This window comes from Eptesicus fuscus, chromosome 10, assembly GCF_027574615.1.
Source record: "Eptesicus fuscus isolate TK198812 chromosome 10, DD_ASM_mEF_20220401, whole genome shotgun sequence".
Lineage (NCBI taxonomy): Eukaryota > Metazoa > Chordata > Mammalia > Chiroptera > Vespertilionidae > Eptesicus > Eptesicus fuscus.
In genome coordinates, this window is record NC_072482.1 from 8,764,549 (window position 1) to 8,771,256 (window position 6,708).

Genomic DNA, 6,708 nt, shown 5'->3' on the forward strand with positions numbered 1-6,708 from the left:
AATCATCAACAACACTGTTATGAACTTCAAACTTGTAAAGAGACTAGCTCCTCACTGTTCCATCACAGGAAAGAAATGACAATTACGTGACGTGATAGAGATGATAGCTAATGCTATGGTGGTCATCATTTTGCAATCTATAAGTGTACCAAATCAACACATTGCATGCCTTAAACTTACATGATAATGTATGTTAATTATATTTCAATTTTAAGAAATTGTAAAGCCTGACTTTTATTATCTGAGCCTGTAACTTCTATTTTACTTATTTGTACATATAAAGCATTAATATTCACCAGGGACAAAACTATCCTATAAAGAATATTATTCTTTTATTCAAAATTTCAGCAAGAATTGATCACCATTTTGGAAAATGTTTCCAACAGTAATATTATTCATGGTCTTTAACCAGTAAAACACAGCTGTTATCAATATACATTTAAAGTTGTAACATTATAGCTCTTCTTGAATCATGAATTCAGTCTTTATCTTAAAATATCAGTGTGACAGTACTCTATTAAATAGTTTTACTTCTTCCATACTTGAGTATAAGCACCTGATTAACTGTTTTCTAGTATATCAGTATCTGATTGTTTACTTATTGAAACATTTTCTTAGAAATTGATTCCATTTATTCTTTATATTATAATAAAGGCATTGGATTGACCCTTTTTAAAACTGTGTATATAGGGAAGTTACATATAAATTTCATTTTAGGATAATGGGTGTGATAGATGTTGTAAATGTTCCAATGTTATAACAAAAAGGATCTGCTAAGACTGAGAACCACAATTGTGGACTAAGCTCTTTGAGGGCCGGAAGTATCTTATTTCTTACTGCACCCTGTACCAACTAGGTCCTCAATATTCAATTTCACCATTGCAGTCTCTTTGTATGCCTACTCAGAAGCCATTATTTGCTCCTCCATTCTGGCCATCTCAATTTGAACCCAGTGTCTGCCCTCATGCAGGCAACTTGGGTAAATATAATCCATTTCAGTCAGTGGTTCATTCACTGCCAGTGATTAGAGCCAGGCAAGTGACCCAGTTCTGATGAGGTCTGAGGAATTCTGCGGAGGAACTAAAGGTTATTTTCACTGGACAGTTGGTTTATACATGGTACCTGGAATCATGGTAGGTTTTTTTTTTTTTAATTCTCACCCAGTATATTTTTCCACTGATTCTTAGAGAGAGTGGAGTGAGAGGGAGAGACAGAGAGGGAGAAACATCAATGACACATTGATTGGTTGCCTCCCACATGATCTCCGACCAGGGCCAGGGATCGAGCCTACAACCAAGGTACATGCCCTTGACTGGAATCAAGCCCAGGACCTTTCAGTCCCCAGGCCAACACTCTATTCACTGAGCCAAACCGGCTAGGGCCATGGTAGGCATCTTTGGTCACAAGTATTATTAGCCCAAAAAGAAACTGCTGAAAGGCTGGGAAAGATGGAAAGAAACGGAGGTTCTTGGTATCTCTGAACCCTCTATCAACCCATTCTAAACCGCTGAAGTGCTTGTTACATTTGGTAAAGTTGAGTGTCATTGCAAGCAACAAGCATCCTTATTGATATGACCCTCTTCACAAGCAAATGTGCTACTAAGAAATATTTAGTACACTGTGAAATCCTGGTCAGAATGCTATAGAGGGAAGCCGTAAGGGACCCTCTCAGCCATCAGCTCCTAATTCAAAACACCTGTGGAAAACATCTTTATTTCCCATTATTTTAAACTAGAGTTCCCATTGCAGGAAAAATCCTGCAATAGGGTTTCCTGCTGCACTCTACCCCGCCCCGCCTCCGCTCCTCCCTTCTCCACCCCCCTGCTTGCTTGCTTCTCCGCAGCTTTGCTCCCTTCTGCAGCACTTGGCTTCTTTCTACGCTGTCTTGATATGCAAATTAGACGCCATCTTTGTTGGGATAATTTGCATACTCGTCCTGATTGGTTGGTGGGCGTGGCTTGGGCGTAGCAAAGGTGTGGTCGATTTGCATATTTGTCTATTATTAGGTAGGATTTTTTTAAAAATTTCTTTATTGATTAAGGTGTCACATATTTGTCCTCATCCCCCCATTCCCATCCCACACCCCTCCCCACGGATGCCCCAACCCCCTGTTGAACTTAACCGTTGGATAGGCTCATATGCATGGACACAAGTCCTTTGGTTGATCTCTCCCTCCTCCCCCACCCTCCCCTATCCTCCCTCTCAGGCCCGATAGTCTGATCGATGCCTCCTTGTTTCTGGTTCTGTTCTTGTTCCTCAGTCTATGTTGTTCATCATTTCCCCTAGATGAGCGAGATCATATGTCACTAGATATATACTTATAAGAACTGAATGTGAGACGAGCAATAATAGTTATGCTGACAGGCAAATGAATCAGTCTGTAGTGAGTTTCTTTCTGGACCAACAGTTCTTTTGAGACCCAATTTCAATGTCCACCAGTTCCTTATGTGTACAGGTCAGCACTGACCCCTCTGCTCTGGATGGTGGACAAATGGTGGTAATGGAGGTCCGACTCCCTCTGGTTTGGTCTCGGCCGGACCCAGGGGCACAGCTTCACCCGGACTAAGGGGAAGGTGGCCTCACCCAGACCCAAGGGGCGCGTGGCCTCACCCGGGCCCGGGACCCAGCCTCACCCGGATGGATCCAGGGGCACACGGCCTCACCCGGACCCAGGATCCGGCTTCACCTGTACCCAGGGGCGCAAGGCCTCACCCGGACCCAGGGGCACATGGCCTCACCCGGGCCCAGGGACCCAGCCTCATCCGGGTCCAGTGGCGCGTGGTCTCACCCGGACCCAGGGGCGCGTGGCCTTACCCGGGGCCAGGGACCCAGCCTCACCCGGGACCAGGGGCGCAAGGCCTCACCTGGACCCAGGGGCGCGTGGCCTCACCCGGGCCCAGGGACCCAGCCACACCCGGGTCCAGGGGCGCGTGGCCTCACCCGGACCCAGGGGCGCGTGGCCTCTCCCAGACCCAGGGGCGCGTGGCCTCACCAGGACCTAGGTGTGCGAGGCCTCACCCGGATCCAGGGACACATGGCCTCACCCGGACCCAGGGGCGCGTGGCCTCTCCCAGACCCAGGAGCGCGTGGCCTCACCCGGACCTGGGACCCAGCCTCAGCTGGATCCAGGGACACATGGCCTCACCCGGACCCGGGGGCGTGTGGCCTCTCCCAGACCCAGGAGCGCGTGGCCTTACCCGGGCCCAGGGACCCAGCCTCACCCGGGACCAGGGGCGCAAGGCCTCACCTGGACCCAGGGGCGCGTGGCCTCACCCGGACCCAGGGGCGCGTGGCCTCTCCCTGACCCAGGAGCGCGTGGCCTCACCAGGACCTGGGACCCAGCCTCACCCGGATCCAGGGACACATGGCCTCACCCGGACCCAGGGGTGCGTGGCCTCTCCCAGACCCAGGGGCACGTGGCCTCACCTGGGCCTAGGTGCGCGAGGCCTCACCCGGATCCAGGGACACATGGCCTCACCCGGACCCGGGGGCGCGTGGCCTCTCCCAGACCCAGGGGCGCATGGCCTCACCCGGAGCTAGGTGCGCGAGGCCTCACCCGGACCCAGGGACACATGGCCTCACCTGGACACCGGGGCGCGTGGCCTCTCCCAGACCCAGGGGCGCGTGGCCTCACCCGGAACTAGGTGCGCGAGGCCTCAGCCAAACCCGGGACCCAGCCTCACCCGGATCCAGGGACACATGGCCTCACCCGGACCCAGGGGCGCGTGGCCTCTCCCAGACCCAGGGGCACGTGGCCTCACCTGGGCCTAGGTGCGCGAGGCCTCACCTGGATCCAGGGACACATGGCCTCACCCGGGCCTAGGTGCGCGAGGCCTCACCCGGATCCAGGGACACATGGCCTCACCCGGACCCAGGGGCGCGTGGCCTCTCCCAGACCCAGGGGCACGTGGCCTCACCGGGACCTAGGTGCGCGAGGCCTCACCCGGATCCAGGGACACATGGCCTCACCCGGACCCAGGGGCGTGTGGCCTCACCCGGGCCCGGGACCCAGCCTCACCCGGATCCAGGGGCACATGGCCTCACCCGGACCCGGGATCCGGCTTCATCCGGACCCAGAGGCGCGTGGCCTCACCCAGACCAGGGGCGTGTGGCCTCACCCGGGCACGGGACCCAGCGTCATCCGGGTCCAGGGGCACATGGCCTCACCCGGACCTGGCATCCAGCTTCACCCAGACCCAGGGGCACATGGCCTCACCCGGACCCGGAATCCGGCTTCACTTGGACCCAGGGGCACGTGGCCTCACCCAGACCCAGGGACGTGAGGCCTCACCTAGACCCAGAGGCGTGTGACCACACCCGAGTCCAGAGGCGCGCAACCTCGCCTGCACCCGGGTTCCAGCGGGGTTTCGTCTTCTTGATCCCAATTCCTGTTGGTCAATTCCCTCTCAGCAATTCCTTCGGCCATTTTCCCAGAGCTCCAGGACGGCTGCCGCAGAACTCGTTGGGCGGCGGGCTCGGCGAAGCTCCGGTGTGCCCGGTGCACGGCGGCGGGCTGGTCCGGTGTCGCTGCGTCGGCCCTTGGGTCTGCAGCGGTGGCCGGTCGCCGAGCGTGCGCACCTGGCCGCTTCCGGGGCATTGAGATTCTTGAAGGACTCGGAGGTCAGCAAGCGCGGAGTCTCCCACCCCATGTCTCCCATGGGCTCGTCTGTCCATGCTCGGCAGCCAGTGGAGCCGTCCCCTCAGCCGGAGACCGCCGGGGGAACTGCGCCGAGCACGTTCCAGGCCGCCATTGTGTCGCCTGAGCCGTAGTTCTTAAAGTGTGGACTTTGGGTCACCGGCATCAGCATCATCCCGCGTACCCCTCTCTTTTATTCTAGTTGTAGAGCATCCGCTCAGCCAGCCCTCTGGTGGTTCTGGATGGTGTCTGCTCTGCTCTCCCGTCGTAGTCTCAAAATTGTTGTGGTAGGCAACAATCAGGCTTCCGCCCTATGCCTCCATCTTGGTCCTCCTTTGTATAGCTAAGTCTTGACTGTTGTTGGCGTCACCGGGAGGAATTGTCCTCCAGGCCAATTGGCCGTGAGGGCCCTCTTTGTCTACAAAGGAAGAGTTGTTTCGCAGGAGACACGCCTATGGGCCGGGTCTTGGTGCAGCAAGGCCCCGGTGCTCACTGAATCTGCCTCCCGAATGTGTCCCCTATGCGCGTGGTTGAAATCTGGTGTCATCTCACACAGACCACTAGATGCCCTCGTTTCTGGGTCTCCAATGGGGTGTAGGTCAGCTACTGCCTTAGGCACTCAGCAGGGATTACTGCAAAAACTGTAGTTTCCTCCTCCTGTCTGAGTGGCCCTGGAGCAGTCAGACTAGAACCGCAGTTCATCTGGTCAAGCTGCCAGAGGGCAGGCCACCCACATGCACAAGCCGTTGCTTGGAGCGCAGGTGCGCCTGCAAGACTTGCGGGGCGGGTCTTCAAAACGTGCGGGGCGGGTCCCAGGGCGGGGCGGGTCTCAGGGCGGGGCGGGGTCTCAGGGCGGGGCGGGGTCTCAGGGCGCCAACAGGCCATGGCTAGAAGTCTGCTCCTTCTGCCTTCCACGTTTCTAAGCCCCCTCGTTCCGCACTCCAGCGCAGCAAACACTGATTGCTGGGCGCACCTCCGCAAGAGTCCCGCCTCTCCCCGCAGGCATCTGGGTCTCCCGCGCGTCCCCAGAAGCTGGGTTTCAGGGTGATGGGGAGCTAATCTCCCCTAGGGTTGGAACAAAAGCCGCGCGCCCCTTCCCCCGCCACCAGCCCGACCCACGCGCCTCCGCACCTCATCCCCTCCGATTTCGCTGGTTTCCTCTTCCCTCTTAGCTGTAAATCTACCATTCAGCCATCTCTCCTGTAGTTCTGGGTGGCAGACGCTCTGTCCTCCAGTCATGCCCCTGAAATTGCTGTGCGCGGCGCAGTTCGCAGTTCATTTGTTTAACTTTGCCGCCTTCTTGGTTCTCCTCTGTCAAAATGGCTAGAGGACTTGAATGTAAGATGGGAAATCCTAAGAATCCTCCAAATCAGTGTTGGCGGCCTCCGGGGCCCTGAGGATCTCCCTGGGCAGCTCGGCCAGGTCGGTGGCGCGGATGAGCCCCTCCTGCAGAAAGATGGTCTCTTCCTTCACCGAGAGCCGCTGCGCCGAGTCCGCGGCCGCCGCCACAGCAGCTGCCGCGGCGCCCACGAGCCCATGGCCCCGGCTGCGGTGCTGACTGAGAGGAGCATCCCCCCGGTCTGGGGAGACGCGAGCAGCAGTCGCCACCCTCACCAGTCCATGTTTCAGTTGTATTTCCGAAACTGCCATGCGAGGCAACAGATCAGCCTTTCACCTCCGCCGCCATCTTGCCATTAGGTAGGATTTTATTGGGGTGACATTAGTCTACATGAACATATAGGTTACATGTGTGGATTACTAATTTACAAAATCTGCATATAGGACCATGTGCCACCACCCAAAGTCAAATCTTCTCCTGTCACCCCATATTAGGACCCCTTCCTTCCCCCTCCCTCTGGCAATCACCACACTGCTGTTTGTGTACATAAGTTTCCGTTTTATATTCCACATATGAGTTAAACCATATAGTTCTTAGACACAATGGAGTACTACATGGCCATAAGGAAAACTTCTTGAGGTCAACCTCACCCTTTCATATCACCACTTCTCAGCTAGGTTAATTTGGAAGTGAATTGTCCTAATTCCGAGCAAAGCCTGGTGATACAATAGAT